Source organism: Rattus norvegicus, chromosome 16 (genome assembly GCF_021556685.1).
Source record: "Rattus norvegicus strain SHRSP/BbbUtx chromosome 16, alternate assembly SHRSP_T2T, whole genome shotgun sequence".
NCBI lineage: Eukaryota > Metazoa > Chordata > Mammalia > Rodentia > Muridae > Rattus > Rattus norvegicus.
In genome coordinates, this window is record NC_141549.1 from 62,724,596 (window position 1) to 62,751,198 (window position 26,603).

General features: G+C 37.2%; 2 protein-coding genes across 1 annotated transcript in view; both read left to right on the top strand.

Annotated features, from left to right (window-relative positions):
* Erich1 (glutamate-rich 1) overlaps window positions 1–26,603 on the top strand; it is a gene marked incomplete at its 5' end in the record, with an annotated part of 52,793,804 nt that overhangs the window by 31,854,036 nt on the left and 20,913,165 nt on the right.
* The window catches only part of Sgcz (sarcoglycan zeta), a 1,078,171-nt gene that overhangs the window by 979,523 nt on the left and 72,045 nt on the right, over window positions 1–26,603 (top strand). The window lies entirely within an intron of this gene.

Below are 26,603 nucleotides of genomic sequence, written 5' to 3' on the forward strand. Positions count from 1 at the left end.
ATTGTCCTCAAATTGACTATGTAGCTCAGGATAACCTTAACCTTCTGATCCTCTTCCCTGAACCTCCCAGATGTTGTGCTTACACTGTACCCAGTTCAATACTATGGACTGCCCCAGAGGTTTTCTGCATACAAGCAAACACTCTACCAGAAAATACCCTCAGTTCTACTGCATTTTTCTATTCAAATAAATATTAATTATTGACATTTATCAAGATAGCATGTGTAAATAATTCACTCAGTTTTTTTATAATGAAAAAGGCAAAGCCAAAGTCATTTGCAACTATGTAAATTATACATGGATAGCTATATAATTCTAAAATATTTTTGATATAATATATTGTCTGTGTAATAAAATTACATGACACTGTCAATTGTTGACTCATGTTTGACCTCGTTGGCTCTATTTTCTACAATTCAGAATTTATTCACATCTTTTATAATATGTTTGCTATATATATGTAGTACAACATGATTGATTTTCAAGTGTGAGGAATGAATTACCCATTTTTAGCAACACATTAATATATTAATACATTAATATAATATATTAATAATTCTTTAAAATATATGTTTCCACTATTTCTAATTGAATTTTGAAAATGTAATAGCTACTTATGTGACATGAATAAGTAGGAATGCTAAATGTGTGCACCTCCTTCGTGGAAATATGAGATACATTGATAAATTGTATGCTTTAATTAACTAAAAGGTTTAGTGTGTCAGTAAATATCTATTAGTTGTCAAACTACATATTTTTAAGAAAATATGTTGCTTTCTTATAAAAGGAGGGACTAAAATAAATTTATTAAAATTACACAAATGAAGTATTTGTGTTTATGCATAAGAGTGCCAGATTCCTTAAGCTCTCACTGTTGATTTCAATAGCACTTTGTGACTGCCTCAGAGGAGTGTAAACTGGCATGAATAACTGGGAGGTTTTCCAAGTCAAAATTTACTCATAGTGAAGAACTCCTAATAAAACAGGATCTTACATTGCATTCAGTTCACCATAGCTGAAGTAGATCTTAGTGGAACTGTCAACAGATAAGTTAAAAACACAGAGACTGTATTGCAAAAACACTGTCAAATAACAGTTCCATAATTCCTGCCTATAGCATGAAGCAGCGGTTTGATTACAGGGTGTGTAGAAAAATGCCATCTGCATTTCCTTTTATGCATGAAATATAAATGCTTGCGTTATAGCCATTCTAGAAAACTCTGTCAACGTAATATTAATATTATTTAAATGAGAGAAAAGAGAAAACTAGGAAAACATTAACTTAAATGGATATATCACAGACGATTGTTTCTGTAATTAGAAATACATTTAAATTAAGAAAACTAGAAGCAAAAACTGGGGATTTGGGCACACTGTTATGGACTCCTGTATTTTTTTATTCCTTTGTAACTGTCAATAAAAAGTCAAAAGCACATTAACTATAGAGTGGGCGATAAATACATTAAGTAATCTGGTATATCCACGTGTGTTGAGACACTCTCTTAATCCCACCATGTGGACCGTTGAAGTAATCAGATATCTGTGACCTTCAGGCTACCCTTGTCTATATAGTGAATTCCTGGTCAGTTAAGAGGACTACACTGTGAGACCTTTTCTTAAATGCAGAGTTATATGTATGAAGTCAAAGTATGTCTTTATATCAACCATTTCAGTGAACTCTAAGAAAACAACTTACCTCTTTCAGAGATCAAGTTTACCCTTTTGTAAACTCATGACAGTTACTTTGAATGCTGCTAGGGAAAATGGGAGTGGCTTCAGTGTCCTTAAATGGGAGGTCATAGTTTTATGTTGAATATGTCATTATTTTCGTGGTGGTGATTGTTAATATGATGACTTGTATTATAATGCTGTGGTATTCTGTGAACAAGTCCATGATGACTTTCTATCACATCCCGTGTCTCATGGTAGTTAAGGTAAATGGGGTCCATCATGACTGCTGCCAAATGCCTACGTGAACATCACAGATATTGTACACACCACAGAGTAAAGCCTCAACTTTGGAGAGAGAATTATCCATCCCATAGTCATTAAAAATCAATACATTCTCACAATATATTCTATCAAGTTTTACTCTTAGAAAAAAAAGTTGGTGACATGGGTGACATTTTAAATCCTCTTCCCTCAATTTTTCCTTTCTATTCAGATTTTGTTTGGTTGCATGGAATTGATTATAGTTCTTAGGTATAACAGTATTTGTTAATATTAAAATATAATACCTCCAAACCAGCATTTATTTGTGGACTATAGTTTTAGTTATTCTGCAAACTAAGTGTATTAATAGTATATGATTTCTAATATAAACTAAAATTGCATTTCAACAGATATTAAATACTTTTTTCAGATTTTTATTACTCTAATACATTGGAAAAGAGAAAACTTAGCTCATTAGTAGCTTTTCCTTCCATTGAGTCCTTCAAAATGCTGATGAAGCACTAGGAACAAAACAGATACTTGTCTACCTTGAGTATTTCTTCTTCATTATAGGCCAACTTTCTCCCTTAGTTCATGTAAAAAGAGACCTGTTCTGTAACCCAGAGCTGTGACATGTGTGGTATGTTAATTCTAACACTAACTGTTTTTCTACTTTTGAAATAGAAATCAAATTATTCCCCTTCCATAAATGCATAGGAAATGCTATATACTTATATTTGAATGTATAAATGTATGTATGGATACATCCACTTAGGTATGCATAATCTAATCTTTTTAGACTTTGAGTAAAAGTTTAACTTTACAAACATTTTTGGGAACTTGTAAAGATACAGGTTTATCTTCAAATAGGCTATTTAATATCAGAACCTGCCCACCATATCTATGATTCTGATTTTTCCATGACTGTTCTAAGTTTGGAGGAGATAAATGAACTTAAGTTTCTTTCTCCAAATTTCCCTTCTTAGAATAAAGCTGAAAGAAAGGAATAAGAGTGTCATTGAGAAGGTTAAAGAGAGTACAGCATCCCCACAGGTCAGTCTTCTTGAATAAAAAAACAACTTTCCTAAACAAGTCCAGGGTCAACATTTCCTACATTTGGTTTATAGTTACATTTGTTAGCAAAGCACTTATTTTTCCATAGAGAAAATAGAATGTGGTTTTAGACATAATGTGGCCATGTTTTTGTTTTTTTTTTTAATTAACTTGAGTATTTCTTATATACATTTCGAGTGTTATTCCCTTTCGCGGTTTCCGGGCAAACATCCCCCCCCCTCCCCTTCGTTATGGGTGTTCCCCTCCCCACCATCCCCCCATTGCCGCCCTACCCCCAACAGTCTAGTTCACTGGGGGTTCAGTCTTAGCAGGACCCAGGGCTTCCCCTTCCACTGGTGCTCTTACTAGGCTATTCATTGCTACCTATGAGGTCAGAGTCCAGGGTCAGTCCATGTATAGTCTTTAGGTAGTGGCTTAGTCCCTGGAAGCTCTGGTTGCTTGGCATTGTTGAACATATGGGGTCTCGAGCCCCTTCAAGCTCTTCCAGTTCTTTCTCTGATTCCTTCGACGGGGGTCCTATTCTCAGTTCAGTGGTTTGCTAGCAGCCTCTGTATTTGCTGTATTCTGGCTGTTTCTCTCAGGAGCGATCTACATCCAGCTCCTGTCGGCATGCACTTCTTTGCTTCATCCATCTTGTCTATATGGGTGGCTGTATATGTATGGGCCACATGTGGGGCAGGCTCTGAATGGGTGTTCCTTCAGTCTCTGTTTTAATCTTTGCCTCTCTCTTCCCTGCCAAGGGTATTCTTGTTCCCCTTTTAAAGAAGGAGTGAAGCATTCACATTTTGATCATCCGTCTTGAGTTTCATTTGTTCTAGGCATCTAGGGTAATTCAAGCATTTGGGCTAATAGCCACTTATCAATGAGTGCATACCATGTATGTCTTTCTGTGATTGGGTTAGCTCAATGTGGCCATGTTATGATAAGGTTATTAATAAATTTCTTTCAAATAATAGATTCAGCTATCGACTATCTTTGTGAAACATTTGATATTCTTTTTTATCATGTGGAAGAAATCAAACAAAGAAGGACATACTTTTTATTTTTGTATTTACAAAATTATCCAAAAAAGGGAAGTCCAGAGAGATAAGAAGTAGTTTTTGGGGTTCAGAAATCGGAATTTGAAGTAAACTCAGTAGCATGCATATTTCAGTTTACCTCTGTGTAGATGACAAGAATATCCCGTAACCGTATACTTCTGAGAGCAAATGCAGTTTAGCTATATGAATTTACAAAACTTACATAAATTATACCTCAGTGAAAAATTGAAACTTATGTTGCTTTCTGACTAAAACCTTCTGGAAGGCCAGGTACATTGTTGATCGATGATTAGAATATAGGAACTTGTGAGAGAGCATCAGGAGAGTCAGGCAGACACGGAGGGCTCAGGCCATGCTCTGATGGGGCCATATCCTTCCTATGGGAAAGTAAGGGAAGGGAAGCAGCACTCAGGGGCATTTTGGGTGATATAATTAGGTAAGCAGGAAGTCTCAAGGACTCTGTAAAACATAAGCTTCAGACGGCCTTGGCAAACTTTTAAATATGCCATCCCCTTTCTTCCTGACAGGAATCGTTAGCCTCTTTTCAATAAAATGGCTCCCTTGACTGTGCTTTTCAATTCCCGCCTCTTTCGTCTTTCCAAGACAGTTAATTCTTTGGTTTTTGGATAAAAATCAGTTATCACCCACATCCCAATTACGTTTCCTAGACGTTCTGCTACCATATTGGAAGATGCTTGCTCAAGTTCAATGGGACTGACTGAAAAATTAAAGGAAAGGACTCAAGAATGACAGAAATTATCTAGCATCCTGTTCCCCTTGGCCAACGGGGAAATCTCCTGGCCATCATGTCCGTGGATGAGCTACCTACTCAGTCCCTCTTACTTTCTGAGGGGTATAACAAAAATGAGAGGCCTAATTCCTAAGGAGGAATAGAGTTTGGCCCCAATACTTTGGCTTCTGGGCAAGCAATATGGGTTTAGTGCTCCAGTCAGTGTGTAAGAAGCATTGCCTACTGTCGTCAGAAAAAGGCCACACTCCTGAGAGGGAGGTCTCCCACCCTTATCTTAATCCCAGGTTGACTTCCTTCTTTGCCTCTGGGGTGCTTGATTTGCTGTCATCCTAAAACCATGGACATGATTTATGAAGAATTTAAACCATAATCGAACATCTAGTGCCATATACGGGCCTGCTCCCAATAGTTTTTTATACGGCCCCTATTGTTGTTGGCTTGTTACCCATTATTAGTCTCCCACTTTCCAGATGACTCCTGTTAACTGAACTATAATCTGCTTCACCAACCTCCCACATTTTTTGGTGTGATCTAGGGAATGGAGATGCAAAGAAGACATTTTAATTATGACAACAGACAGGCTTCCCGGCAGATATTTACCAGTTTGTCTGAAGACAGATTATATCTCATACTGCCTGGTGTTGGGGCGCTCATTTTTCTACAAAAACCTCCAAATCCACAGAAGACATGTGTCCGTTCTTTTCTAAACAGTCTGCAAACTTGAAATCACTTTATTTTTTTAAGACATTCCTCCAAGACATCAGGTGGCAGATGTTTAGTTTCTGGAAATGGCGATTTCCAAAGTATCTGAGACGGGAAAGACCTTCCTGTCCTTAATGTAATAATAGATTTAAGTACATTTATAGTTAAAGATAGAAACGTTGATTTCAGCTAATGGTTGCTCTTAGGTGTCAGAAATGAATGTTTCCTTTTTATATCATAGAATCTTTTATATTATTCTTTTTATACATACACTGTCCAAATATTTCTGTAAAACATTCTTTGTTTCTCTTCCAAGTGATATGATAAAATACCCTTAGAGTAGTAAGTCAGTGGAAATCATGGTTGGCTTGTCACTGCAGGGTTGTCAAGGCACAAACATTGCGAAGCAGCTGGCCCTGTCACATCTGTGTTGAGAAATGAGCTCAGTAAATGCATTGGATTACTTCCAGACCTGACCTCTCTGCTTTCTCACTATAGAATCCAGTACTGCCTTAGGGAATGGTGTCTCGTTAATAATTATAATCAGGTAATTTCTCACAGGCATGGCCAAAGGTCCATCTCAGCAGATTCTTACCGAATGGACCATTAACAGTAATAGCAATAAATGAAAGGGTGAAAGTAACTTGATTTTTACCCTCATGTGACTTTGTCCAGGATATACATGAAGGATACGAATAAGATGATTAATTGAGACGTTTAGCAAAGAACATCAATATCTAGAACTTGTTTATAAATATTCAAAATACTCAGTAGCCTCCTCTTACTTGAATGTCATTGGGGACTGTTAAAAAAACCTTGAATGGCTGTCTGTATAGTTATGTCATAAGAATAGTGATAATTCCTAGCATGCCAAAGTTTACTTCATTATCTGAATGAAAGCATAAAGGTATGTAGTAACTGGAATGCCATTCTTAATATTTAATTTTAAAATGTGCTTAAAACCACAATCCCGTGCCTCACGTAGCATCTCACATTTTCCTATTCTTCTCTTTATTTAATTTTCAGTCAATTTGGAAAAATGAAATCACAACAAATTAGCTTCTGGCCACTGCTAGTGTTAGTTCTCAGATTTTTTTAGTCCTGTTCTGTATTATTAATTTCCAATTAATAAAATGCAAGGGTGTAAAAAGTTGTATTAAATGCCTAATTTCAGCCAATCTTCTCATTCTCAGTTATTATCTGTAATTATTGTGTGATTTAATCATGAGTATCTTAATAGGCCTGACTCAATGGCAATTAAAAAAAAGTCATGCCATTTGCAAGATATTTAAAAAGTGATCTGTATATTTAGTAGTTTCCTTCCTTATTTCTTCTTTCCTTTTGAATGTCTGTCTTGCAGTTTATGCTTGTAGATATAAATAGTATGAGTATTATGGTAGTCAGCTCTCACAGCAGAGTTGGCTTTGGCTGAGTCAGAGGACTAGAAGTACTTGCCTTGTCTGTCCAAAGTCAGAAGACAGAAATAACAACTCATTATCTATAAAGGATCAAGATATAAGCTCAGTGAAATTAGTAATCGTGTGCATGTAGGTAGATTTATCACTAGTTATATTAGAAATAAATTTGCATGACATGCATTATATATCAAGATGTTCCAGAAAACAATCTCTAGTTTTAAAGGGAACATAGTTAAACAATGAACAGTATTTAGCCAGGTAAATTCTCTCTATATGATTCCCAGATGCTGGAGGCAAGACTCCTGGCATCTATGCACATAATACATGAGTATATCTCCTAAAGCAGATGTAGAAAATTTAAAAAGGAAGTTCCTATGAAAGTTTTAGAATGTTCTCTGAATTATGGTATATATCATGTATTGATAGTGATTGAAATAGTCAATAGGTCTTCATTTAAATGATTCTGAAACGTTGACTGTAACCCGAAGAAGTTCTTATGAACAACATAACTATATTTTGGTAGACTGTCTCTACAGCTGTTCTTTACTATCTCAAAATAAAAAGCTATTCTTAGTTCTAGCACGAGAAATTTGTTTGATGAACCTTCCGACTACTTACATAATTGCTCCTCATTATTTAGAGGTCCTAACCAAAATGACATTGTCTTTCCTATGCATCATGGGCTTTTATTTTCATACAGGCAGAATTTTAAAATTAAAAATGTAAAGAAAAGGTGACAAAGTCAGCATCCTAGATATCCTCTTTTATTCTTCAACTCTTGGCTCTTAAAAAAAAGATTTTAATTGAAATTTAATCCACAGAATAATTCAACTCGTCCGACTAACGTTTTGTACGTCATCGCTATAACACCAGCATGTTCTCTTCCTAGATGAATGGAGAAAATGTAGATGAGGGTTTTATAATAAATATTTAAAGAGTCACAGAGTGACACGTAATCTAGAGTTAAAGCAATTACCATGAACACCTGGGAATCATTTAAGTGACTGCAGATGGTGTAGGACAGATACAAAGTAGAAGGTTACATATTACTCTCACATAGTAAATTTATGGGTTTTGTCACTGACTTATGTTGCATATGACTTAGATATACTGGAATGGTTTTGAGCAAATTAATAGGAATGAAAATATTTTCTAGGAAATAAGCTATGAAATTTTTAGAGAATAGACCAAAAGTGAAAAGAAATCCCCTCAGGTTTAATGCTACCTGCTAATTTTAAGAGATTAATGGGTTGTTGATTTTGATCATTATTAATTGTTTAATTAGCTCATCAATATTAGTTAAGTTGATATGAATTGGTTTAATATTAATTAATCACTTTGGAAAAGTTGTAAGTGGAAACAGATGCTTATTATATTCAAGAGCAAGATGATGGGATTAAAAATTAGGATGCTTAATTTAAATAACTAGAAGAAAAGACACTGACACACAGGTTTTGAAACGTTTTAAAAGAGAATTTCGAACATTTATATTTCTTGTTTGAATTTATATTATTTGAATTATATTTCTGTAATTGAATTTACAGTCATGGGTGTTTTCTTTGTTAAAAACTTGTTTGGAAATTACATGTACGAAGAACAAAATTAGTATACATGAATGCTAGTTATATATATATATATATATGTATATATATATATGTTGTGTGTGTATGTGTGTGTATGTGTGTGTGTGTTTGTGAATGTGTGGTGTGTGTGTGTGTGTGTAAAAAGAAATATAAGAGAATATCACATGAACACTCAAACGTGCTTATTTCTAAATGTATTACTATTTCTGAAACAGGAGAAATAGGCTTTCCTAAGTATTTGTTTAATTAGCCCCCTTTTAAAATAGTAAAAACACACAACTAAGGAATGATCTTTTATTTCCTGCCAAAGTTGGACACAAACAATTCAAGTGGTCACTCTTCAAGCTATGCCTACATTCTTTTCAGGTTCCCTGAGCCCTTGTCTAAGATCTGCCACTTCTTGGACTGTGAGCCCAGCTCTGCTAAGATTGATGGGTGTGAATCTGCTAAAGACTGTTTGGGAAGGAACTGATCTCTGCTTCAGAAGGTCAACAGTGTACAATCTGAGAAAATAGTCCATCCTCTTATGTCAATAGATGCCCATGCTTTCACTGTTAGAAAATAGTCTGAAATTACCCTCTTTTCAGACAGAATATATCCTTTAACATATAGCCTGTGGTAATCTGTCATTCTCAAAGGAGTAAATTGACTGTTTGGGAATAAGGGCAAATGGAACAGGTGATAAATGGTACCTCTTTAAGAACTCATCATAAAAGTGGCACATTACTCAAGATTACCAGTATCTGTGGATGCCAGTACCCTTATATATGAGGTAAAAGAAATAAAAGACCCACAATACAGTATAATGCTAGAACGCTTGTTTAACAAGGGCATCACCTTAGGTTTGATTCTGGTATCTCAGAAAAAATTAAATTAATTTGAATATACATAATCTAAGTAATTATTTCTAAAGTTATAATGTTGAAGAAATGGAAGAATGAATAGCCACTTTCTTTTTTTTTAGTTCTTTTTTCTTTTCTTTTCCTCTTTTTTTTGAGCAGCTGTATTGTTTTATTTACTAAATTTAAACTGTACTCTAGAAATCATATATCGTTTTTCCTATAACACTAAATAATTTTACAAAGTACATTGTGTCAAAGGAACAGAAGCACCAGCACTGAAAACCATAATTGTCAACTTAAAGTAAAACAGTATGAACAGTGTTTCTCTAATGTCAACATTAGAAGCACACTAGTTTGTTTTCCATTTCTACTACCAAATGGAAATGGGGAAACTGCAAAAAAAGAGATGTGTCCCCTTTTACTTCCTGTTTAAAATCAAAGGGAAAACAAGTGTCCTTTCAAAGTAACTTAGACAAATTACCAAAAACAAAGCTGTGTTCACAGTAATCCAAACACAAACTCGTGATTGACATCTCACAAGGCTGCTTGATGGTCCTCAGGAAACATCACATAATCCCTAATAATTGTGCATCTGTGTGCAGCATCTATGCTGCTTTACCCACTATACAATGAAAATGGTACTAGCCTACATAACTGTCAACCGATGAATGCTTGATGAAAATGTACACACACACACACGCGCGCGCGCACACACACACACACACACACACACACACTGGAATTCTATTTGTCTGTGTGTAACTTGGAATAACTGTATATACCTGTAAAGTATAAAAGGACCATTGGAGGGGAAAGAACTCTAGGGCAGTGAGGACAAAGGTGTAAAGAAGAGAATGCTGGGAAATGGGGGGAGACTTAACTAGGGATGTATAAGAGGGTAATAGACAACATGAGAAAGAAAAAATAACACTAAAGGTATTCAAAAATCTATGCTATATGCTTACTTTAAAATACATGTATAACATACATACATAAATACACATATATGCTGTTTCTTAACTCTGACAATAGACTGTGTTTATTTAAAGGATGATTAGAGCTTACCATCTTAACTTAAATTCTGAGGAGATGTGCATGCACTGGAGTGCATGTAGAAGAAACACAAAGGTTTGTAAAGAATTAAAACGTAGGGAGGGAGATAAGCAAATTGGAAAATGGTACTTTTGTACTTCATATTTTACACTTTAAGCTCAATGACTATGTGGCAACTGGAACTGATGAGACTGAAGCTTATCATAAGACCAAGCTTTGTTTTTAATAAACAAAGCTAATTACCAATCACAGGCAAGAGGGAGGTAGACCCTTGGGGAGTGATTGCAACCTGTATCAGTGTAGCTCTATTAGCTTACAGTAGTTGTTATCTAATAGTTTATTATTCTTTTAAAGGTTTTTTTCAAAGTATCATATATGCATATATGTTTGTGTGAATGTATGCCACACGTGTGTATTTCTAAAGAAGCCTGAAGACAGTAGAGAAACCCCTACAGCTGGAGGTACAAGGAGCTGTAAGATCCCAGGTGTGGGTGCAAGGAACCCAGTGTGGATTCTCTTCTTGACCAACGACCTCTCGTGTTTCTTTTCAGTCTGTTCTTATGGGTACTTTTGGAGAATTTCCAAGTCAAATAGTATGTATATCAGAAGAATAAATGACATTTGGAATAGAAAAATGACCAGGGGAGGAGGAGAAAATGGAACAGTTCATGTCTCATTTTATTATTCTATTTGCCTTTTATTAATAATACATAATAGTTCATAATAATGAAACAGCATTCTAAGATTCTCTTCTGACTTTCTTTTTTATTTTTTGGTGTGAATATAATTTTACCTTTTTAATTTTGCTTTTCTTGGATATTTTATGTATTTATATTTCAAATATTTCCCCTTTCTCCCATCTTCCATATCCCCTCCCCCTGCTTCTATGAGGATGCTCCCACTCCTACCCACCCACTCCCATCTCAACACCTTGGCATTCCCCTATATTGGGTAAATGAACCTTCACAGGGCAAGGGCTTTTCCTCCCATTGATGTTGGACAATGCCATTCTCTGCTACATATGTGGCTGGAGTCTTCTGACTTTCCAAGATTTAAGATTTTTTTCACCTTCCATTTGCTATGTATGTAGCACTAAGAATCAGACTCAGGACCTTCTTGATTGAGGTCAATCATTCATCACTGATCTACAACCCCAGCCACTGGCAGCTGCTGTTTCTTCTTCTTCTTCTTCTTCTTCTTCTTCTTCTTCTTCTTCTTCTTCTTCTTCTTCTTCTTCTTCTTCTTCTTCTTCTTCTTCTTCTTCTTCTTCTTCTTCTCCTTCTCCTTCTCCTTCTCCTTCTCCTTCTCCTTCTCCTTCTCCTCCTTCTCCTCCTTCTCCTCCTTCTCCTTCTCCTTCTCCTTCTCCTTCTCCTCCTCCTCCTCCTCCTCCTCCTCTTCCTTCTCCTTCTCCTCCTTCTCCTTCTCCTTCTTCTCCTTCTCATTCTCCTTCTCCTCCTTCCCTCCTCCTCCTCTTCTTCTTCTCTTCCTTCTCTTCTTTCTTTTTCTTTTCTTCCTCTCCTTCCCTCTCTTCTCCTTCTCTTTCTCCTTTTCCTCCTCATTCCTTCTCTTTATCTTCTGCTCTTCCTCTTTTCTTTTTACTTTTCTTCTCTTTTCTTCATTTTCTGGATCTTTGCTTAAAGTTCCCAACCCAGGCTGACATTGGAATTGATATTCTTCTACTTCAGCCATAATTACAAGTGTGCAGAAATTTCAGGCCAGCACCATCATATCTAGTGAATTAGTGTGGTTAAATTAAAACATCTAAATAGGTCTTAATTCCATTACAATTTCTGCAACATCATTACTAGAAGTTTGACTTTGTGTTTTAATAAAGTCAAGAATATCTGATTATGATTCCATATACTTCCTTTGCCCTATGCAGAAAGGGAATGTTTTGGTCATACTTTTATTGGAGTTTTTGTTGTTCCTAGTCTCAGTTTACATTTATACTGTATGTTTTGAAATGTTATCTCACTACAAAGCAACAGGAATATGTTAGCTAATCATAATTTGCCAGACTTGTTGGCACACGCAAGTAATCCCAGGACTTGGAAAGTGTAAGCAGACAGACCATCCATGTTCATATAGTGGAATTGCGACCATCCATGTTCATATAGTGGATTTGCGACCATCCTGATCCCCCAAAATTTAAGACCTTGCTTTCTCCTGTTGTGCTATTTAGAAAATAATCCCAACAACAGAGAATGGTGGGTGGTTATTTTTCCCTGTAATTGCTTTGATGAGAGTCCCTGTGATTCTCAGTACCAGATTACTTGCACACTTGCTAAGTGAGCTTAAAAAAGATATTTTAAATGTTTTTACATCCTAATAATACTAGAGTACTTTAGATATTCGTATGTAAGGAATAAATCTTCCAGCAATTTACACTAAAAAATTAACCATGAAATTTACACAGCTTTGAAGTATCATAATCACAAAAATTACAAGAAAAATAAAATTTCTTGAAAATCCTTATGAACGGAATGGCGTTAAGCTGTGGTAACTCTTATAAGGGCACTGTGAGAAGCATTTGCCTATACTATACATTGAAATATGTGACACAGAAATTCTATTCCTAGAATTCTATAGACTAAATTAAAATGTGTGTTCATATAACATACATCATTAAATAAGTGTTTCTCATCTGTTCTATGTAAAACTGCCAAATTCCTGAATCAACTAAAATATTCAAATACTCCTTAGATGAATACATAATCACTCTGGGGTACACTAACACAGTGGAGTTGTATGAAAGAATTGGCAGCAATGGCAAATTTTAGGAAATAAATAACCAGAAAACCTATCCATATTACATTGAATGAAAAACGTTATTTGATAATTTATATTATATGGATTTTGTTTGTTTTGAGGAGGCAGTCTATCACAGTGTATTCTAAGCTAACTTTAACTCATGGAAATTCCCCCAGCTTAGACTGCCAATGGCTAGAAATTATAAGCCAGAGGAACCACACTAGACTGTTGGTTACATCATACAGGATTTCCCAAGAGGGAAGGAGAAGAGGGTATCACCCAGCCACTGATCACTGTTGATGGTAGAAGCCAAGATGGTCTTAAAAGATTTGATAAAACATCTACCTGTGATTCGCCTTTCTTAACAAAGTTAGAGACAAAACTCAGGGATATGGCTAAATAATACATTGAGAGCAAGTTGTATTGTAGGATGAAAAAAAAAAAAACCACTGAAGAGAGATAGCTGGTTTCTAAAGAGGCAGTTGTGGTACCTAGGTTTTGGATAGTTTCTTAACAGCAAGATTTAATGGAAGGCAGAATTGTACATGGATTAAGACAAGGAAATGTACAGTTCTCTGCACCCAAATCCCGTGGGAGGGAGAGCTAAACCTTCAGAGAGGCAGACAAGCCTGGGAAACCAGAAGAGACTGCTCCCTGCACACACATCTCGGACGCCAGAGGAAAAAGCCAAAGACCATCTGGAACCCTGGTGCACTGAAGCTCCCAGAAGGGGCGGCACAGGTCTTCCTGGTTGCTGCCGCTGCAGAGAGACACTGGGCAGCACCCCAAGAGCGAACCTGAGCCTCGGGACCACAGGTAAGACCAAATTTTCTGCTGCAAGAAAGCTGCCTGGTGAACTCAAGACACAGGCCCACAGGAACAGCTGAAGACCTGTAGAGAGGAAAAACTACACTCCCGAAAGCAGAACACTCTGTCCCCATAACTGACTGAAAGAGAGGAAAACAGGTCTACAGCACTCCTGACACACAGGCTTATAGGACAGTCTAGCCACTGTCAGAAATAGCAAAACAAATTAACACTAGAGATAATCTGATGGCGAGAGGCAAGCGCAGGAACACAAGCAACAGAAACCAAGACTACATGGCATCATCGGAGCCCAATTCTCCCACCAAAGCAAACACGGAATATCCAAAAACACCAGAAAAGCAAGATCTAGTTTCAAAATCATATTTGATCATGATGCTGGAGGACTTCAAGAAAGACATGAAGAACTCCCTTAGAGAACAAGTAGAAGCCTACAGAGAGGAATCGCAAAAATGCCTGAAAGAATCGCAAAAATCCCTGAAAGAATTCCAGGAAAACATAAATAAACAAGTAGAAGCCCATAGAGAGGAGACACAAAAATCCCTGAAAGAATTCCAGGAAAACACAATCAAACAGTTGAAGGAATTAAAAATGGAAATAGAAGCAATCAAGAAAGAACACATGGAAACAACCCTGGATATAGAAAACCAAAAGAAGAGACAAGAAGCTGTAGATACAAGCTTCACCAACAGAATACAAGAGATGGAAGAGAGAATCTCAGGAGCAGAAGATTCCATAGAAATCATTGACTCAACTGTCAAAGATAATGTAAAGCGGAAAAAGCTACTGGTCCAAAACATACAGGAAATCCAGGACTCAATGAGAAGATCAAACCTAAGGATAATAGGTATAGAAGAGAGTGAGGACTCCCAGCTCAAAGGACCAGTAAATATCTTCAACAAAATCATAGAAGAAATCTTCCCTAACCTAAAAAAAGAGATACCCATAGACATACAAGAAGCCTACAGAACTCCAAATAGATTGGACCAGAAAAGAAACACCTCCCGTCACATAATTGTCAAAACACCAAACGCACAAAATAAAGAAAGAATATTAAAAGCAGTAAGGGAAAAAGGTCAAGTAACATATAAAGGGAGACCTATCAGAATCACACCAGACTTCTCGCCAGAAACTATGAAGGCCAGAAGATCCTGGACTGATGTCATACAGACCCTAAGAGAACAAAAATGCCAGCCCAGGTTACTGTATCCAGCAAAACTCTCAATTAACATTGATGGAGAAACCAAGATATTCCATGACAAAACCAAATTTACACAATATCTTTCCACAAATCCAGCACTACAAAGGATAATAAATGGTAAAGCCCAACATAAGGAGGCAAGCTATACCCTAGAAGAAGCAAGAAACTAATCGTCTTGGCAACAAAACAAAGAGAATGAAAGCACACAAACATAACCTCACATCCAAATATGAATATAAAGGGAAACAATAATCACTATTCCTTAATATCTCTCAATATCAATAGCCTCAACTCCCCAATAAAAAGACATAGATTAACAAACTGGATACGCAACGAGGACCCTGCATTCTGCTGCCTACAGGAAACACACCTCAGAGACAAAGACAGACACTACCTCAGAGTGAAAGGCTGAAAAACAACTTTCCAAGCAAATGGTCAGAAGAAGCAAGCTGGAGTAGCCATTCTAATATCAAATAAAATCAATTTCCAACTAAAAGTCATCAAAAAAGATAAGGAAGGACACTTCATATTCATCAAAGGAAAAATCCACCAAGATGAACTCTCAATCCTAAATATCTATGCCCCAAATACAAGGGCACCTACATACGTAAAAGAAACCTTACTAAAGCTCAAAACACACATTACACCTCACACAATAATAGTGGGAGATTTCAACACCCCACTCTCATCAATGGACAGATCATGGAAACAGAAATTAAACAGTGATGTCGACAGACCAAGAAAAGTCATGAGCCAAATGGACTTAACGGATATTTATAGAACATTCTATCCTAAAGCAAAAGGATATACCTTCTTCTCAGCTCCTCATGGTACTTTCTCCAAAATTGACCATATAATTGGTCAAAAAACGGGCCTCAACAGGTACAGAAAGATAGAAATAATCCCATGCGTGCTATCGGACCACCAAGGCCTAAAAATGGTCTTCAATAACAGTAAGGGAAGAATGCCCACATATACGTGGAAATTGAACAATGCTCTACTCAATGATAACCTGGTCAAGGAAGAAATAAAGAAAGAAATTAAAAACTTTTTAGAATTTAATGAAAATGAAGGTACAACATACTCAAACTTATGGGACACAATGACAGCTGTGCTAAGAGGAAAACTCATAGCGCTGAGTGCCTGCAGAAAGAAACAGGAAAGAGCATATGTCAGCAGCTTGACAGCACACCTAAAAGCTCTAGAACAAAAAGAAGCAAATACACCCAGGAGGAGTAGAAGGCAGGAAATAATCAAACTCAGAGCTGAAATCAACCAAGTAGAAACAAAAAGGACCATAGAAAGAATCAACAGAACCAAAAGTTGGTTCTTTGAGAAAATCAACAAGATAGATAAACCCTTAGCCAGACTAACGAGAGGACACAGAGAGTGCGTCCAAATTAACAAAGTCAGAAATGAAAAGGGAGACATAACTACAGATTCAGAGGAAATTCAAAAAATCATCAGATCTTACTATAAAAACCTATATTCAACAAAATTTGAAAATCTTCAGGAAATGGACAATTTCCTAGACAGATACCAGGTATCAAAGTTAAATCAGGAACAGATAAACCAGTTAAACAACCCCATAACTCCTAAGGAAATAGAAGCAGTCATTAAAGGTCTCCCAACCAAAAAGAGCCCAGGTCCAGACGGGTTTAGTGCAGAATTCTATCAAACCTTCATAGAAGACCTCATACCAATATTATCCATACTATTCCACAAAATTGAAACAGATGGAGCCCTACCGAATTCCTTCTATGAAGCCACAATTACTCTTATACCTAAACCACACAAAGACACAACAAAGAAAGAACTTCAGACCAATTTCCCTTATGAATATCGACGCAAAAATACTCAATAAATTCTGGCAAACCGAATTCAAGACCACATCAAAACAATCATCCACCATGATCAAGTAGGCTTCATCCCAGGCATGCAGGGATGGTTTAATATATGGAAAACCATCAACGTGATCCATTATATAAACAAACTGAAAGAACAGAACCACATGATCATTTCATTAGATGCTGAGAAAGCATTTGACAAAACTCAACACCCCTTCATGATAAAAGTCCTGGAAAGAATAGGAATTTAAGGCCCATACCTAAACATAGTAAAAGCCATATACAGCAAACCAGTTGCTAACATTAAACTAAATGGAGAGAAACTTGAAGCAATCCCACTAAAATCAGGGACTAGACAAGGCTGCCCACTCTCTCCCTACTTATTCAATATAGTTCTTGAAGTTCTAGCCAGAGCAATCAGACAACAAAAGGAGATCAAGGGGATACAGATCGGAAAAGAAGAGGTCAAAATATCACTATTTGCAGATGACATGATAGTATATTTAAGTGATCCCAAAAGTTCCACCAGAGAACTACTAAAGCTGATAAACAACTTCAGCAAAGTGGCTGGGTATAAAATTAACTCAAATAAATCAGTTGCCTTCCTCTATACAAAAGAGAAACAAGCCGAGAAAGAAATTAGGGAAACGACACCCTTCATAATAGACCCAAATAATATAAAGTACCTCGGTGTGACTCTAACCAAGCAAGTAAAAGATCTGTACAATAAGAACTTCAAGACACTGAGGAAAGAAATTGAAGAAGACCTCAGAAGATGGAAAGATCTCCCATGCTCATGGATTGGCAGGATTAATATAGTAAAAATGGCCATTTTACCAAAAGCAATCTACAGATTCAATGCAATCCCCATCAAAATACCAATCCAATTCTTCAAAGAGTTAGGCAGAACAATTTGCAAATTCATCTGGAATAACAAAAAACCCAGGATAGCTAAAGCTATCCTCAACAATAAAAGGACTTCAGGGGGAATCACTATCCCTGAACTCAAGCAGTATTACAGAGCAATAGTGATAAAAACTGCATGGTATTGGTACAGAGACAGACAGATAGACCAATGGAATAGAATTGAAGACCCAGAAATGAACCCACACACCTATGGTCACTTGATTTTTGACAAAGGAGCCAAAACCATCCAATTGGAAAAAAGATGGCATTTTCAGCAAATGGTGCTGGTTCAACTGGAGGGCAACATGTAGAAGAATGCAGATCGATCCATGCTTATCACCCTGTACAAAGCTTAAGTCCAAGTGGATCAAGGACCTCCACATCAAACCAGACACACTCAAACTAATAGAAGAAAAACTAGGGAAGCATCTGGAACACATGGGCACTGGGAAAAATTTCCTGAACAAAACACCAATGGCTTATGCTCTAAGATCAAGAATCGACAAATGGGATCTCATAAAACTGCAAAGCTTCTGTAAGGCAAAGGACACTGTGGTTAGGACAAAACGGCAACCAACAGATTGGGAAAAGATCTTTACCAATCCTACAACAGATAGAGGCCTTATATCCAAAATATACAAAGAACTCAAGAAGTTAGACCGCAGGGAAACAAATAACCCTATTAAAAATGGGGTTCAGAGCTAAACAAAGAATTCACAGCTGAGGAATGCCGAATGGCTGAGAAACACCTAAAAAATGTTCAACATCTTTAGTCATAAGGGAAATGCAAATCAAAACAACCCTGAGATTTCACCTCACACCAGTGAGAATGGCTAAGATCAAAAACTCAGGTGACAGCAGATGCTGGCGAGGATGTGGAGAAAGAGGAACACTCCTCCATTGTTGGTGGGATTGCAGACTGGTAAAACCATTCTGGAAATCAGTCTGGAGGTTCCTCAGAAAATTGGACATTGAACTGCCTGAGGATCCAGCTATACCTCTCTTGGGCATATACCCAAAAGATGCCCCAACATATAAAAGAGACACGTGCTCCACTATGTTCATCGCAGCCTTATTTATAATAGCCAGAAGCTGGAAAGAACCCAGATGCCCTTCAACAGAGGAATGGATACAGAAAATGTGGTACATCTACACAATGGAATATTACTCAGCTATCAAAAACAACGAGTTTATGAAATTCGTAGGCAAATGGTTGGAACTGGAAAATATCATCCTGAGTGAGCTAACCCAATCACAGAAAGACATACATGGTATGCACTCATTGATAAGTGGCTATTAGCCCAAATGCTTGAATTACCCTAGATCCCTAGAACAAACGAAACTCAAGACGGATGATCAAAATGTGAATGCTTCACTCCTTCTCTAAAAGGGGAACAAGAATACCCTTGGTAGGGAAGAGAGAGGCAAAGATTAAAACAGAGACTGAAGGAACTCCCATTCAGAGCCTGCCCCACATGTGGCCCATACATATACAGCCACCCAATTAGACAAGATGGATGAAGCAAAGAAGTGCAGACCAACAGGAGCCGGATGTAGATCTCTCCTGAGAGACACAGCCAGAATATAGCAAATACAGAGGCGAATGCCAGCAGCAAACCACTGAACTGAGAATAGGTCCCCAATTGAAGGAATCAGAGAAAGAACTGGAAGAGCTTGAAGGGGCTCGAGACCCCAAAAGTACAACAATGCCAAGTAACCAGAGCTTCCAGGGACTAAGCCACTACCTAAAGACTATACATGGACTGACCCTGGACTCTGACCTCATAGGTAGCAATGAATATCCTAGTAAGAGCACCAGTGGAAGGGGAAGCCCTGGGTCCTGCCAAGACTGAACCCCCAGTGAACTAGTCTATGGGGGGAGGGCGGCAATGGGGGGAGGGTTGGGAGGGGAACACCCATAAGGAAGAGGAGGGGGGAGGGGGATGTTTGCCTGGAAACCGGGAAAGGGAATAACACTCGAAATGTATATAAGAAATACTCAAGTTAATAAAAAAAAAAAAAAAAGACAAGGAAATGTAGAGAATTCCATGAATAGAATACATTGGTCTCTTCGTACAATAGAACTTACTCCCTTTTCTTTCATGGAAGACTTAGATGTGTCATGACAATATATGATGGGAGAGATGGATTTTGCAAGGCTAAAGATATGGAGTTGCCGTTGTAATGAAGCAAAACACAAGCTGTGGTCTCTCTGGTCAGTCGTTTTGGCTACAAGTGGTCGGATAGTCTGTTGGTTGGTTAATTGTTTGCTTTGCTTTCCACGTGGGGTCTTTTGCAGTAATGGTTTGTGGTTGAGTTCCACATAATCAACTTCTCCATCTATAAACTCAGTGCCTGTCTAGTCCATGTTACCATTGTGGTTAAAAAGTATACAATTCTGGGTAGCCTCATAAAGAATGAAGATTTATTTAGGTCATGGTTCTAGAGTTTCAAGATCAGGGTGATTGTCTGTTACTATGGAGGCCTCATGATAGAAGCAGCATAGGGAAAAAAATACTGTGGGATTGACAATTCATACAGCAAGACAAGATGCGAAAAAGTGGCTGAAGACTATCTGGGATCTCAAGAAATTTTCATGAATCTCTTCAGAGGGCACATCTTCAATGTACCTCATAGTAGGCATTGCCTTAGTAATTTTCCACTATTTCCACATTACCACATTGATAAACAATCCTCTAACACAAAACACCGACAAAGAACACAGACAGGCACTACCACAAGGTATGGGGAATGGCCTGTCTACAGAGGAAAAGAACAACAGAGTTTTCTGAATGGTGGTAGATTTATTCTGTAACAGATTATGTCGACAGTTACACATGGTTAGCAATGACAGAAGTATATGTCAAGAAAAATGTCAGCTTACCAGTCCAGTATGACTCCTTAAAGGAAAGTATGGAAGATGGGAATGTTATTAGTACTTTATTTTTTCCTATACACTAATACATGAAATCAATGTCCACACTATTTTAACTATGCCCTTTACTTCCTATACTAAATTTTTTGCAGTGGTGAAACAGAAAGACAAACATGATTTTATTTTTAGTTTTTATAATTCAACGGAAGGATTGATTTTATTGTGAACATTAGGAAAAACATTGATTATTCAGTTGAAAGCACTCACCCTCTTCTGTAAATAAAAATAAGTTACTAATTACTTCCTCTGCTATATTACTCGACTAACAGTGTTAGCCATGCACTCTGGGACCCTTATTAAGTAAAGGAGAGTTAAAAGAAAATACTACATCATCCTGACCACGGATTTGATAAGAGAGTAGGTTCTGAGCAACTAAATGGGCAAGCAACATCTACAGAGGATCAACCCTGTTCCAATGAATAGCTCCCATTCTCAGTGAATTAGAAATTTCGTTACACGCACACAGAATGGCATGCACTTGAAAACTCATGACCCACTTACTCTGGAGATTTCTACTTCATGATTTTGAATCAAAATTGTGCACCAGAATGGCAAGGGTTGCTACATATTGTTTAAAGCACAAATAAAATATTATTGAAAACTTTCTTATGTAAGTATATCATATATACATGCATATTGTACATATGTACTTACCTTGTATTTATGTGAATATATGTATATTTTAATTATGTGAAATTATACCTTATTACATATATAAATACATATTATATAACTTTAAAATATGAATATTTATATAATTTCTATGTGCTTACTTGAGACACTGAAGAATTTATCTGCTTAATCTTCTTAATTATTTATCTTCTTAATTAATTATCTTCTTAATCTATCATGTCTGGTACGATCTAAACATATAACATGTCACATGTGTGCAGATGTCTTCCAAATAAAGCTTTTCACCTTATTCTTCAAATGCACAAATTAACAAATGGACAGTTTATTGGCCAGGTCTCAGTGTCGTCCATGTTAATTTCAAACTCAGTGTGAATCTACATCTGGGTGCTTTCAAAAACCTATCGAGCATTTTGTTGTTGATTCAAGTTCAAATGTTGAAGATGGCAGTGTTAACATTCCATTTAGTGCTTTTTATTAATTGACATTTTCTCCTTTTTTTATTAAGGGAACAAATTAGATTTCCTTCAGAGTGATTTTTTTTTCTGCTTCTCACCCGTAATGAAATGACGTTTAGTACACCCTGTAAATCTTTTGAAGACAAGCTTAAATACTTTGCCAATTTTACATGCCTTTTTAAGCATGTGAAAATAGAAAATATATACCATATTTAAATTTTGAAATCACTGTAATAATAAGAGAAAATATTGGTAATATGTAGCTAATGAAAATTAAATGCACTCTACAAAGTACTTTTTATGCTTTGTTTATATATATAGATATAATAAATTTGTGAGAAAGCAAAGGTGAATGAGAGGGGTTGGAAGGCAGAGGTAATTTAATTATACTACAATTTTAAAAATAAAAATATTATTACAAATGTTTATAATGTCACTTGATAAGCACAGAAAATAATAAATATCAAAGCCCCATTTAAAAATAAATGTTTTTCTTTCCTTTATTGAATATTTTCTTTTTTTACATTTCAAATGTTATCCACTTTCCCGGTTTTCCCTCCAGAAACTCCTATCCCTCTCCCAACCCCTGCTTCTGTGAGGGTGCTCCCCGACCCACATACTCCATCCTACCTTCCTGCCCTGACATTCCCCTACACTGGGCATCAAGCCTTCACAGAACAAGGGCGACTCCTCCCATTGATGCCCTACAAGGCCATTCTCTGCTATTTATGCAGTCGGAGCCATGGGTCCTTCCATGAGTACTCTTTTGTTAGTGGTTTAGTCCCTGAGAGCCCTGGGTTGTCTGGTTGGTTGATATTGTTGTTCTTCCTATGGGGTTGCAAACCCCTCTAGCTCCTTCAGTCCTTTCTCTAACTCCTCCATTGGGGATCCTGTTCTCAGTCCAATGGTTGGCTATGAGCATCTACTTCTGTATTTGTCAGGCTCCAGCAGAGCCTCTCAGGAGATAGTTACATCAGGTTCCTGCCAGGATGCACTTCCTGACATCCCCAATAATGTCTGGGTTTGGTGACTGTATATATGATGTATCCCCATGTGTGGCAGCCTCTGGGTGGTCTTTCCTTCAGCCTGTGCTTCAAATTTTGTCTCTGTATTTCCTCCTTTGAGTATTTTGTTCCCCCTTCTAAGAATGACTGAAGCATCCACCCAATGGTTTTCCTTCTTCTTGGGCTTCATGTGGTCTGAAAATTATATATTGGATATTCCGAACTTTTGGGCATACCATGTTTGTTCTTTTGTGACTGGGTACCTCACTTAGGATGATACTTTCTAGTTCCATCCATTTGCCTAAGAGTTTCATGAAGTCATTGTTCTTAATAGCTGAGTAGTACTCTGTTATGTAAACGTACCACATTTTCTGTACCCATTCCTCTGTTGAAGGGCATCTGGGTTCTTTCCAGCTTCTGGCTATTATAAATAAGGCTGCTATGAACATAGTGGAGCATGTCTCCTTGTCGCATGTTGGAGCATCTTTTGGGCATATGCCCAAGAGTGGTATAGCTGGGTCCTCAGGTAGTAGGGTGTCCAATTTTCTGAGGAACCACCAGACTGATTTCCAGAGTTGTTGTACCAGCTGACAATCTCACCAACAATAGAGGAGTGTTCCTCTTTCTCCACATCCTCGCCAGCATCTGTTGTCACCTGAGTTTTTGACCTTGGCCATTCTGACTGGTGTGAGATAGAATCTCAGTGTTGTTTTGATTTGTGTTTTCCTGATGACTAAGAATGATGAACCTGTTTACTTTTCTTACTGGCTATTTTATTTATTTACATTTCAAAAGTTATCCCCTTTCTAGGGTTCCCCTTTAGAAACCCTCATCCCATCCACCATCCCCCTGCTTCTATAAAGGTGCTCCCACTCACACCTACCCATTCCTACCTTACTGCCCTGCCTTTACCCTAAAGTGGGGCATTAAGCCTTCGCAGGACCAAGGGCTTATCATCCCATTGATGCCAGAAAAGGCCATCCTCTGCTACAAATGCAACTGGAGCCGTGGATCCCTCCATATGTACTCTGGTTGGTGATTTAGTCTCTGGGAGCTCTTGGGAGGTCTGGTTGGTTGATATTGTTGTCCTTCCTAGGGAACTGGAAACCCCTTTAGTTCCTTCAGTTCTTTCCCTAACTTCTCCATTAGGGTCCCTGTGCTCAGTCCAATGGTTGGCTGTGAGCAGCCACCTCCATATTTGTCAGGCTCTGGCACAGCCTCTCAGTTGATAGCTAAATCAGGCTCTTGTCAAGCACTTCCTGGTATCCACAATAGCTACTGGGTTTGGTGTCTGTACATGGAATGGATCCCCAGGTGGGACAGTCTCTGTATGGCCTTTCCTTCAATCTCTACTCCACACTTTGTTCCTGTATTTACTTTAGATGGGATCAATTCTGGGTTAAAAAATTGGAAATGAGTGGGTGACCACATCTCCCAACCAGAGGCCTTGCATAACCTCTGGATATGTCTGTACAGGTTCTCCCTCCCCTTGTTGGGTATTTTCCTAATCTCATTCCTATTTGGTCCTGGGAGCTTCTTGCGTTCCTGGTGTCTGAGACTTTCTGGTGGCGACTCCTAGTCCCCTATCCTCCATTTCTATACACCTCTTCCCAATATCCTGACCCTCTGTATATCCCTGTCTCCTCCCATACCTGATCCTACTCCCTCTTTTTCCCTTCCTCCTCCTCTCTTCCTACCAAGTCCCTCCTACCCTCTATCTCCTGTGAATATTTTGTTACCCTTTCTAAGAAAGACTGAAGCATCTACACTTTGGTCTTCCTTTCTCTTGAGCTTCATATGGTCTGTGATTTGTATCATGGCTATTCTGAGCTTTTTGCCTACTATCCACTTATTTGTGAGTATCTAACATGTGTGTTCTTTTGTGGTAACCCAGTAAATATTTATGACTATAAATATTTCTTTAAATGGAGAATATTTATTGGATTGTGAGAGATGTTAAGGAGGTAACAGAATAACTGAGAACCAATAGATTTGAATTAGTTTGGTTAAAAATTTTAAAAAGAATATTAAGTGGCAGTACATATAATTTAATAATAATCATAATTTACACTATGCTTCCTAATATGTTCCCATCCTCTCTTTGTTATGTATTTTCCTTGTGATCATTTTATAATATTTGTGATATGTTAATAAAAGGATAATTCTGTAAGATCATTAGGAGGTATGAATTTACATGCTTATTTTTCTCTGTAACTGACAAAATAAAATCAATAATATAAAGCACTATTAAGTTATTCTGTCTGGTTGTTCTTAGACATAATCAGGAAGCACGTATTTATTGGTGCTTCTATCTGTCAGTCTAAGATCATGGAAGCTACTATCAGAAACTTTAAATACTTTTCTGATTCACCTTCCTGCATCCCTCTATTCTTCAGTGTTAGGGAAAAGACTTTGTTAGGGAAATGACTTCTGTTTCTGAAACCAAGTTTACATCTACCATACTGCCAGTGACAATCTTGTCTGCTCAAAAGGAAAATAGTAAAACTTAATAAAAATAATAAAATTGATTGTTTTGACCTTGGTATTTTCATAATTTACTGTATACATTCTGGCTATGCTAAATGATCACTTATTTTTATTTGTGAAGTAAAAGTCCATATCTAAGGGTAAATATTGGGGTGTGGCTTTAAAAGCTCATTTTTTCCATACCATATTACTTTCAGTCCAATAAGGTTGAATGGACTATGTTGGTTTTGAAAAATTATTTTAAATTTCAACTGACAAGATAATCTCCAAAACATGCTTTTTTTTATTAATTAGAACAGGATTAATGAATGAATGTAGTGGCTAACACATGAAGTACAGATACCATGGCTTTAGATTGTGTTCCTGGAAACTGAGTAAGACAGCTGCAGACATCATATAGCAGAGTGCTTTTGAGTAGTGTCATTCAAGCAGCTGCAGAAGACAAGAGGGCACCATGGGAAAAGAACAAAGTGGCCTTCTCCCCCTGAAAATTATCCTTCAGCTAACATTACAAGGAAGATATTATGAACACATTTCAGGTAAGTGAGAATTAGCTCACACCAGGGTGGAAGGCAAAATAAAAAAGCCAAAAAGTGCATAAGCTCGAACTTCATGCTACCATGCATAAATCATTAGATTAGGTTAGTTTAATAGCCTGCTATGTTCTAACCTTATGGCTGCAAATGGTATCACATTCTCTCTGACTTTTAGGATATTTTGATGATTCAATGAGTTTATGAAGAAATTCACAGCACATCTAGATACTGTAGAAGGGCTAAGTCTTATCATTTTAAATGATAGTTGTTTCTTAGTGATGAAAGCAGTCAAAGATCGTTTTGTTTGCTCAATATTGTCCTAACACAGATTGCATATTGTGGATGATCAACTAACAGAACACTTAATTCTAGCACCTCAGGCTTATTAAGGGTTATAATGATTTATCAGCATCAGCAGGTGCTTCTGCAGGTCACGACTTTTGAGAAATTGCTGCTGGGTTCTAAGCACAATTAAATTACCCATAACATCTGGCACCATAACAAGACTCTGACAGGACATTAAGGTTTTATATTTATTCCCTTTTAGGTTTTCTGACAAGCCAATGGTTCATTAATTCTGATAAAAATATATTATTCTGGATGTGACTGTTTTAGATGAACATAAAAA